This window comes from Nycticebus coucang, chromosome 11 (assembly GCF_027406575.1).
Source record: "Nycticebus coucang isolate mNycCou1 chromosome 11, mNycCou1.pri, whole genome shotgun sequence".
Taxonomy (NCBI): domain Eukaryota; kingdom Metazoa; phylum Chordata; class Mammalia; order Primates; family Lorisidae; genus Nycticebus; species Nycticebus coucang.
Genome location: NC_069790.1, coordinates 18,914,583 through 18,926,392, shown reverse-complemented (window position 1 = coordinate 18,926,392; position 11,810 = coordinate 18,914,583). Strand labels below are relative to the sequence as shown.

The following is an 11,810-nucleotide window of genomic DNA, read 5'->3' as shown; positions in this document are numbered from 1 at the left end:
ACTAATGAAAGTTGATGAACAACAACAACAACAAAGGTCTGTGTGTAATTTTGATGATATCCACTGCCGCGGATAAGCAAAAGAGTCCTCACCTAATAATCCTAGTTCTTCAGTGGCCCATTCAGAGTATTCTAAAATTTTCAAGCAGGTTCCATGTTTGTGATTGTTAATATAGAAAATGTACATGTCTAAGTAATAAGGTTTCTTTTTTTGATATTTTCTATTATAAAAGTAAAAGAAAAGTGGACAACATAAAATAAGTTGGATATTTGCCATTGTATTTGAGAAATTAATGCATCAATACCTGGTTCAATGGAAGTAGTTGCAATTCTCAGTGAATTGTTAACGTTCTCACCAGATATTTTGGTTCTAATTTTACTCTTTTTTTTTTTTTTTTTTTGTAGAGACAGAGTCTCACTTTACCGCCTGCAGTAGAGTGCCATGATGTCACAGGACTCACAGCAACCTCTAGTTCTTGGGTTTCAGTGATTCTCCTGCCTCAGCCTCCAGAGCAGCTGGGACTACAGGTGCCCGCCACAACACGCGGCTATTTTTTGGTTGCAGTTTAGCCAGGGCTGGGTTTGAACCCGCCACCCTTGGTATATGGGGCCGGCGCCCTACTCACTGAGCCACAGATGTGCTTCATTCTTGAAAACAGTTGCTCACAATTGTAGGTGCTCCCAAAATGTGATCACATGAATAGGTATGTTTGTGGAAGGAGGGATATTTGTCTCTGTGAAGATACGAGAAGGAGCTATAAAAATCCAGGAAAGAGTGCTCGCTTCGGCAGCACATATACTAAAATTGGAACGATACAGAGAAGATTAGCATGGCCCCTGCGCAAGGATGACACGCAAATTCGTGAAGCGTTCCATATTTTTCTAATTTGGGACTCTCACATGAAAACTATAACCCAGCTACAACTTAACAATAGGGGGAAGTGGGAAAGGGGGGGTGGGTAGAGGGAGGGGAATCGGAGGGATCACACCTGTGGTGCATATTACAGGGGTATTTGCGAAACTTGGTAAATGTAGAATGTAAATGTTTTGGCACAGTAACTGAGATAACGCCGGAAAGGCTATGTTAACCACTGTGATAAAAATGTGTCAAATGGCTTATGAAGTGAGTGTATGATGCCCCATGATCATATCATTGTATACAGTTATGATTTAATAAAAAAAAAAAAGAATTTAAATATTTAAAATGTGCAATTAATTGGAATACAGACAAATGAAATGCATGTATAGTTGATGTAAGCATTCCAAACTGTATATAAAATCAGCACATTGTACCCCATAAATACATTAATGTATATAGATACTATTTAATAAAACAAACAAAAATAAAAAGAATGATTAATTTGCAAAAAAAAAAAAAAAAAAAATCCAGGAAAGAGACCTAATAAAAATTTTCTTTAAGTCGAATGTCAGATTACAGCTCTATGCGTTTCGTTTGAAAATTGGCAGGTAACATATTTATGTCAATTGAAAATGGAGTTGCAAGTGCGCCAAAATATTAATAATTTTCCGAGAAATTTTGAAATTTGCTTGCAAATTTTTGTATCGAATTGAAAAAGGGTGCTTTTTTTTTTTTTTTGCTGTTCATAGGACTGTGTGTAGCCAATGTGTTGAAATGCATAAAATCATTTGCCTTAATTTGTGCTTGCTATAATTACAGTTTCATTTGGATTACTGTTATGGTTTGAAATGCCGTACCGAGTTGGTTTTCACCTGGAAGATGCATGTTTAGCTTATTTAAATGAGCAGTTAAATCCACTAAAAATGCTAAATCTGTAAGCCACTTTTCCTTATCAAGTTCTGACATAAATTTGGTTTTTGGAATACTGTAAATGACTTGATAACATGTCACAAATCATAAAATCTTTTCAACATGTGGCCTTGACTTAGCCATCTTACTTCCAAGAAGTAACTGAGGTCACCACAGTCAGCATCAATACTTTTAAGGAATTCCTGGAATTGGTGATGATTCAATCCCTTGGCCCTTATGAAATTCACAGTCTTGATGATGATTTACATGACATCCATTTTTAAAGCTTTTGAGAATAAATTTTCTTGATGTACTATGCAATGGTACTTTATCAAACATGAGCTTTGGGTGGCAATTATATCGTCTTCTATTAATTTTACAAGTCCTTCTCTTTTACCCACCGTCGCCGGGGTGCCATTAGCAACTATACCACATATATTGACAGACAAAGAAAATTGCTTGAACATATTTTTTTACTGCTTCATATAAGTCTCTTCATTTAGTTATGTCTTTTAATGACACTAAAGAAGCCATTTCTTCAGTGACAGTATATTTGTCATCAATTTCTAATAAAAATGGCAAGTCGAGCTGTACTTGGAGCATCGGTGCTGTCATCCATCACTAAAGCATAAAATTTAAAATTGGCAGCTTTACTCTCTAAATTTCTTTCAATAGATTTTCCAGTTTCTTCAATTTTCCTGGCTATAGCTGGTGAGACAAACTGATTTTAGAAGTATCCACTTTTTTCCCAGGGCAAATTGTATCCGACATGCTTTCCATGGATAAGCAATGTGCTTATCCAACTCACCATTAGTAATTGGTTTTGATTTTTTTTTTACTATTAGATATGCCACCACATAACTAGCCTTTACAATGGAATCTGACTTGTAATTAAAAAAAATAAATTATTGAGAAGACAGATTTTATTCAGTTCTGCTATTTTTTCCTCATGACACAATCCTTCATATGCACTGAATTTTGGTAGCGTGTTTTTATATATAATGCCTTTTCAAATTGCAGTCTTTGAAAACTGCACAAATTTCCCACAAATTAAGTAGAGTACTTACTATTTGCCTAGACAAAAGAGTAGTCATCTGCCCACTTTTCATTGAACAATCCTCCTTCATTTATAATTTTTGTTTTGGGGGGTTCTGTTTTCTTTTGATACATTGTAGAAGCCATGCTGGGGGTTAAAAAACTAGATGAAGGGCTATATTTACTTTTATTCTGAAAATTAATTAACAGGAAAATAAAAAGCAAGGTTTGGGCCCTTCCACATCTCAGCTGCCTATGCAGAGTGAGATGGAGGGCTGATTGTAAAAAGTGATGTGTAAGGCACTGCAGAGGTGTGGAAGTAGCCTTAATAACCAAACAAGAATGCTTACCTGACTTCTAAAGAACATTAAACACCTCACATTCCAATGATAAGTTGAAATATAATTGATAATTTCTGCCTCACCAAGTTACCCTGAGTGCACATAACTTCTGATGGCGTCGATTTCACTGCTCTTGGATGAGAACACACTGGAAGCTGAAAGCTGCTGCAAAACTGAAACCACACGTGTGTACAAATAGTGAGAGCACATATATGTTTATTTTACGTGAAATTGCCACGACATTGTCGTCAACCAAGTTCACATTCAAGAACCGTGCAATTGTGTTTTGCCAAAAGAATCACCAAACTGATGTTTTAAGTAGGTTTATGATTTTGTGTTGGACCACAGGCCATGGACTGATCACCTCTGATCTAAACTATTATGTTTATTTATAGTGTATACAGGACCATAACCAGAGCCAAGCTAAAATAATAATAGGTAGTGCCACATGCCTAATGCTATTGTAATTATACTACATCTATAGCTCTCTTATTGTCACAGCAACCTAGTTGGGTAGAGATTATTATTGATAGATTGACAACTGATAGAGAGGGAATTGGGGGCACAGAGAGGTAAGCAAGGTTTCTAAGGGAACACTAGCAACTGATGGATCTAGGAATCAAACCTTTGTGATCTGGTTCCTTTATTCTCTATTTGTGACCTTTGTGATCTAGTTCCTTTATTCTTTATCGCCTCAAATCTTATTATGCAGTTCATTTCTTTACTTAAAAATGTGCTTTGCATCTTTAGTAGATAAAACATAGAATTAACATGTGACTCAGCGATTCCATTCCTATACATATACACCAAAGATTTGAAACCAAGTACTCAAAAATAGGGATATGAATTTACTGTTCATAGCAGAATTGTTCCCAATAGCCAAAAGGTAGAAATAACCCAAATGTGCATCAATATATGAATGGACAAACCAAATGTGGTATGTCCACATAATGAAATATTATTCAGGTATGAAAAAGAATAAAGTACACCTACAATATGTATAAAGGAGTCAGATACCAAAATCCACATAGTGTATGGTTCAACTTATATGAAATATCTGAAATTAGCAAGGAGGGCCAAAAAGCAGGTTAGTGGCCTGGGGAAGGGAAGAATCAGGAATGTCTGCTTAATGACCGTGAGGTTTCCTTTAGGGGTAGTGAAAACGTTCTGGAACTAGATAGTAATGAAGACTGAACAACTGTGAGACTGTTAAATGCCACAGAATTCTTCATTTTAAAATGACTAACAAAGTGAATTTGATGTTATGTGTATTTTACCACTATTTGCATTTTTAAGTAAAAAAGTTCAGTATATTTATAAATTTTTACATTTAAGGCCATATCCCACATTCTTGACAACACTAAAATCTTGGAGAAATGAAGAAATAATGGTTGTTGTTCAACTTGAATTTTTAAATCATGTAGTACATTAAATAAAGTCTGTATTTATTCTCAGGCTTTCATTGTCATTGTGGTACTATCATCACATTGATGTAATGATGTAATTTAATAAAGACTTTAATGTATTCTGGGGCAACTATACAGCTTACTTCCCTTCAACTTGATTTTTAAGAAGTTTAATATATCACAAGACCATACATTGGAGGAAAGACTCCCTATTCAATAAATGGTGCTGGGAGAACTGGATATCCACATGCAAAAAACTGAAACTGGACCCGCATCTCTCTCTACTGACAAAAATTGATTCAAGAGGGATAAAGGACTTAAATTTAAGGCATAAAATGATAAACATTCTCAGAGAAAGCATAGGAAAAACACTGGAAGATATCAGCCTGGGGAAAGACTTTATGAAGAAGACTGCCATCACAATTGCAATAACAGCCAATATGAATAAATGGGACTTAAATAAACTGAAAAACTTCTGTGCAGCTAAGGAGACCACAACAAAACAAATACACAACCTTTGCCCAGGGAAGGGATATTTGCATATTTTGAATCAGAAAAAAGCTTAATAATTAGGATCTATAGAGAACATAAATTAATCCACATGAAAAAAGTCAACATCAATGGGGAAGAGAGATAAACAGAACCTTCTCTCAAGAAGACAGACAAATGGCTAGCAATCATATGAAAAAATGCTCATTATCCTTAATTATTAGAGAAATGCAAACCAAAACTACCCTGAGATATAATCTAACCCCAGTGAGAATGGCCCACATCACAAAATCTCAAAACTGCACTTGTTGGCGTGGATGTGAAAAGGAAGGAACACTTTTACACTGCTAGTGGGACTGCAAACTAATAGAACCTTTTTGGAAAGAAGTATGGAGAAACCTCAAAGAACTCAGGCTAGACCTCCCATTTGATCCTGCAATCCCATTATTGGGCATCTATCCAGAAGAAAAAAAAAATTCTTTTATCATAAGAACACTTGTACTAGACTGTTTATTGCAGCTCGTTTTACAATTGCCAAAATGTGGAAACAGCCTAAACGCCCACCAACCCACAATTGGATTAACAAGCTGTGGTATATGTACACAATGGAATACTGTTCAGCCATTAAAAAAAATGGAGACTTTATAGCATTTGTATTAACCCGGATGGAAGTGGAAGACATTATTCTTAGTAAAGCATCACAAGAATGGAGAAGCATGAATCCTATGTATTCAATCTTGATTTGACAACAATTAATGACACCGTTGGGGGATGGGGAAAGGGAAGAATAGAGAGAGAGAAGGGGGCGTGGGGGAAAGGAAGAGCAGAGACAGGGAAGGAGGGAGGGGAGTGGGGTCTCAGTGTGGGACACATCTTGTGCCCTCAATGAATCCCCAACAGTAAATTTTTCAGGAAAAATAAAGTTTATTATATCACAGGCATTTTATCATGTCAATACTTACAGATTTGCCACATTCTGTATTTGCCTAAGATTCTACAGTGTAGGAATAATTTATTTAATCAATCCACTCTTGTTGAACATTTAGATAACTTCCTTTTTATTTTTAAACCATAGAGAAAAGAATAAACGAAAACATAAAACATATATATGTATCTGTATTTATATATGTATATTATATACACACATGCATGCACACACAGACGTGCCGAGTTGTGATAGATGAAGTGTTGTAAATTGGGATAAGTATGAAGAGAAGAATTGGTTGGTAAAGAGAGTCGAAAATGTGACGGCTGTTTGTTACAAAGGGATATACAACTTATTTAAAATTAAATTCCAGATGAAATACAAAGGTAGAAGACATTAGATATATAAAATTCTATTTTTAAAGAACTATGAACAAAAGCAAAAGGCAAATGATAAACTCAGAAAAGTGTTTCCAATCTCTATTAAAAAGAGATTCTGTATTTATTGTGTTAGTGTGGTTATTAACTAAAAAGAACAAGAACATAAGGGGAAAATGGGCGAAGAGGTAATTAATGTAGGAGAACGTACAGTTAGTAACCATGTTCTGATTATAGAGATAATGTAGATTAAATCAACAATGAGAATTCATTTTCGTTTTAAAGCTAAAAAGTAATATTACCCTGTATTTGTGAGAGTATTCATTTGTTGGGAAACAGACTATTTCTGATGGGAATAGAAATCAGATAATCATTCCGGAGAGCAATTTAGTAACTCATTTTCTGTTTATGTGATATATTTTTTAGCAGGGGAAACTCTGCGTTTGATTATCTACCCATTCCACTACAAACATCGTTACATTGCCACCCCACTGATCTTTGACTACCAGGACTGTCCTCTTCCACCTGCTAAATGTTGTATGTAGCAGGCATTTCATTCACATGATCCCATGTGATTCTTAATACCACCATGTAGGAGAAGATACAATTATTTCCATTTTCACTTGAAGAAGATTAGAGGGATGATAGTAATTTTCTCAAGGTAGCACAGCAAGCAAAATTTCAACCCGGTAATTCTAGCATCCTGGTGATGATGTCAGAGAATTCAAAATGATTTTGTGATTTCTTTTGAGTATTCGAGATATTTCCTTTCCCTAATGTGCATTACTTTTCCCATAAGCTACCTCTACCCTTTTTTCTGCCAATTCATCCTCAAATGAAAAGTGGTGGCTCTAAACACGGTGTATGTGGAATGCTCAGGACCCTATTCTGTATCTGTATGGCTCTTCCTTACACTTCATGCATTTTCATGTCAGACTTCTCAGGTTTCAGTGGGCTTTCACATTGGGCATTTCTACTGGCTTGAGATTTCCTAGTACTCAGAGCAAGTGGAGGACATTAGAAACCTACAGTCCTTAGGCCGTCCCATTACTATGCAGGTCTTTGCACCTTATGGCTGACACTTTGGTGAGTGGTAACTCCCAGAATGCAATGCTCCAATGAATGAAGTTTCCCTGGGTCTTGTTAATGACCAGATGGAGAAAGGAGAGGTACCCTAGAAAATGGCTAATGATATCCTAGTTGTCTTAACAACTTCCACCCAAGCATTAGAGAAATGGCTGACAGGAAGAGTCTGAGTCAGGAGGTTGAAGTTGGGAGAAGGTGAAGTGCCTCTGCCCGTATTTTAGAATGGAAGCCTCAATTATTTTCAGAGAAAAGCACCAATTAGTCGCTTGTTTTTGTCAATTTGTTGACTCTGGAGTTAGAGTTAGAAAAAATTTCTACCCCATCCCCTTTTAAAAAATTGTATTATGACTGTTATAAACAAAAAATCTCTGTATGTATTTTAATGAGAAATAAGAGAGGCTATGTCAGGGGCTTCTAGCCAGGTGGAAATTTTAACCAATTCTTTTGGAAATTTGTAATATACTGAAATTCCGTAGTTATTTATCTCCTCAGAAATGAGTACAGCTAGTTATTTGACAATTTCCACATGAAAAGCTTAATTTTTAGAAGTAAATTATAGAAGAATCTGTGCATAGAAAACTTTATTCTGCAGTTTATATTGATGGTTGGCTTAACTGTTTTTCCCCAGGTGAGGTGATAAGGTTTGGGAAAACTATAAATGGTAGTTTTTCTGTGTGCGTGTCTGCATGTGGGTATGTGTACAGTGGGAAAGGATGGCGATCTTAAGAAATCTTAGTGAAATTAGCAGATAAATGTCATGACTCACTGAAGATCACCGGACCACAAATGAACCTACAGTCAGCTGATTTCTGTCTGTAAATACGCCAGACTCCAGCCTTGATGAAGAAGTTGGCATTTCTGGTTTTAGCTATGAAAATAACAAGGCCAAAGTATTGGGCACACAATGTTCTCTAATAACAATCACATTTTGCAAGGTCACCATTCTCAAGGACAACCTTGAGTAGCTATTGTTTTATCTCAGTGTGGTCTCTGTCTCTGGCTTTTACTTAACTTCTGTTTTTAAAAACAGATTTGTTTTGAAAATGCTAGCATTTAAATTGGGGTAAGTATGAAGAGAAGAATTGGTTGGTAAATAGAGTTGAAAATGTGATGGTTGTTTGTTACAAAGGGATATACAACTTATTTAAAATTAAATTCCAGATGAAATATAAAGGTAGAAGACAGCATAAGCTGTAGCCATTGGAGTGACTAAGGGTGAATCTCAACTTGGCATTTCCTGGAAGTGAGTACATATGTATTGTTCAGGTTTTCAAGTTTCATCAACGTGGCTTTTCTCTTGATTTTAATTACTAAAACGTCAGCTTGTTAGTAAGATCATACTGTCCTAAACTGATTTAATCCAACATAAACCTTTATAACCCAAATCATCACACATGAATCTTATCTAGTTCTTTGTGAGAAAGTTGTGCATTACAGATTATCATCAGCTTCACTTTATAGGTGAGGAACTGAAGAGCAGCAGGTCCAGTCCCTTAGGCAGAGGGACACAGGTGGTGAATGTCGCCCTTATGATGTGATCAGAGGCCTTTAGGTTTCTATTCTAGGGCTCCTTCCATGGTTGCAAGGGATCTCTGAATTACTTCTCTTGGGTTGAAAAACTCCTTTTGTCTCAGTTTGCACAGTAACAGCTTAGAAAATATCACTTTATTTAAAAACTTCATAAAATCTACCTAACAGTATTACTGCAAGTTTGTTTACTATCTAGGGAGAAAAAGCATTTTAATGCCATTGCCTAAAATCAACTTCTTATTGCTTTTTTATCATGGTAGAAAAACACACAATATAAATAGAGTCTTACAATTTTGGATATCTGAATCCAGTCTCTCGACATACTCCATGGTGACTATGTCTATACCTTTTCCATAGATAATCGTTCTATTATCTATAATTTACTGAAAACTACCAGGTAGGTGCCAGTAACTAGGATACATTGTTTTATATTTTAGCCCATTCAATTTTCACAACTCTTTAAGGTAGATGTCACTAGTTTGCATTTTGCAAATGAAAAATTGGAAATCTAGAATGGTTAACTAGCTCACCAAATTTAACACAGCTAATTAGTAAAGTGAATATGAGGGCCTTGCTTTCTTTCTAAGAATTACCAATGTAATTATGGCACACTATGCAATCAAGGGGTCCTTCCGTGGTACATCTCACACATTTGTTGGACTGTTTGTTTACTTCCAAGTTTTTACTATAATAAATAACAGAACTGGGAAGTGTGTTGAGTGCAGTTTCCCCCGCTATTTTGGGTCACTTCCTTAGAATAGATTTTCAGAATGTAGTTCTTAAAGTCAAACATGATGGATACTTTTACTCTTCTGGATACCTATTCCCAAATTGCTTTGCAAGAGTGGTTCTTCAGTTGGTAATGCAGTCACTGTTGAATCTAAGTGATGCTTTGCTTACCACCTACCTTTCTCCTAAAGCCTTTTTTGAGAGTTATGGCTACAAAACAAGGTGCAAGAATCCTTGAGGTGGCTTAAAAAAGCACCTCACAGAGAGGTTAATGACAGGGGACCAGCAAGGCGATCATGCTCCTGTGTCTATTTAAAGACAGATATGATGTGTACCCTTGGTGTATTTATGGGCAGACATGATGCTCAAATGCTGCGATAGGAGATGTAAGTCTCCCATTTGATACGTCCCTAATCAGGTTCATGTTGACTTTTGTTTTACATTTTTTGGCATGTTTGGGCAAAAAATTGAAAATGATTCACAAGAGAGCTGCCATTAGGGAATCCAAAAGTGTCACTCATGAGTCAAGATTCAAAGAAGTGAAATGATTCAGCTGGGAAGGATTCTTGTGTCCGTGGGTGACAGGAGGAAGAGGACCAGCTCCTCCGGATACAGGATGCAGTAGAAGGAGCCTGTGTTTCACATAAAGACAAGCTGGCTTTGAACTTGGATGCTTTTTACCTCCTCCCAGTGTAATCTGGGGGCAAATGTTGATCTCCTTGAGTCTCCATTTCCTAATCTGTTAACACTAGGATAATATCCATTACAAAGAATTGTCAGGAGGGTTAAATGAGGTGACACAGTAAAGTGCCCCAGGAGGATGAGGTTTACACCAGATTCCGGCTGGGGCTTCTCTGAGAGGGGGAGGAAGGAGAAGGGAACTGAGTTGGGTAGCAAAGGGAGCTTTCATTTTAACTGGGATACTTTGCCTCTTTGTATCCAAAAAGATCTGAGGAAAGTATAACAAAATGTTGACATTTGTTGATCTGGAGACAGTGCTTGTTATATAATTTTCAGCATTTTTTGTTTTTAATTAAAAGAGAGAGTGCCTGGCACACAGGGAGCACTCAATACAGATGGCACCTTTTTCTACACCCTGCATTGGAAGCTGAAGGGCATAGTCCCCATTATAACGAATTTGGGTGGGGGCATGGGAACAACTCCTGGCCAGAAGCCTGAGCCAAGCAGACTGTCTGTAGGGAGCCACACACTACTTCCCTGAGGGAGTTGCCTCGCGGGCAGGATCTCTCCCCTGGATGTGGACGGACAAGCACAGTCTGTGTTGCCTTCTTTACTGCACAGGCCAGAGACACGCTGCTCTTGGGAGCTCTGTATTCTACAGCCGGATTCGATTTTCTGTGTGGCATTTTCTGTCAAGGAAGGGTGTTTACGTTTTAATTTACTGTAGCACGCAACCTCCTGCCAATGCCTGTGTCACTGTGATTTCCATATTGGAGCCCTTCCTTCCCCACAGGGCTGTTTATTTAGTCTATACAGTTTGTTTAGATTCTCCTCATGGAAATTCTGGAGTTAGGGTTATGAAAGTAACTCTTACAGAGCTCCTAAATGCGGTGAACTCTGAATGAAAGCTGTCTATCCTGAAGCTGATTATAAATGGATCACTGTGCTCAAGAAGAGACTGGGGTTAGAGATGACATTGTCCTAGGTTTACATTGCAACAAATACTCAAGTAACACACAACATGTGGTTCATCGGCGCAGAGGGTTTCCAGACGCTGAAACCAACACGGGGCTGTGCTGATGTTCTTTTTTGATTTCCTGTGTTTCTATCTCTATTCACTCCCACTCTTTTCACCTGGACTCTTAGGACGGAAAAGAAAGCATTTTGGAGATAGAATTGAAATGAATTAAGACTACCCTAGTGTACATTGTTGTGGGCTCATCCACCATTTCTATAGAAAAAGGCTCATCGTTCACACATGCTGGGCTTTGAGAGCAGAATTCCTCCAAGGCTAGAGAGAGAAAAATAGTTCTCTCTCTCTGTCTGTCTCTCTCTCTCTCTTTTTTCTTTTTTTGTAGCATCAATGCATCATATCCCTCAACTCACTCAGGGATATGTACAGAGGAGTTTCAGAATGTTTTTGGTGTAATAAAATTGCAAGCTA

At 37.1% G+C, this 11,810-nt stretch overlaps 1 non-coding gene across 1 annotated transcript; it reads left to right on the top strand.

Annotated features, from left to right (window-relative positions):
• Window positions 1–774: 774 nt before the first annotated feature.
• LOC128560462 (U6 spliceosomal RNA) lies at window positions 775–881 on the top strand. The gene has a single exon (XR_008372961.1). It is a non-coding gene; the product is annotated as a U6 spliceosomal RNA (small nuclear RNA).
• The last annotated feature ends 10,929 nt before the right edge of the window (window positions 882–11,810 follow it).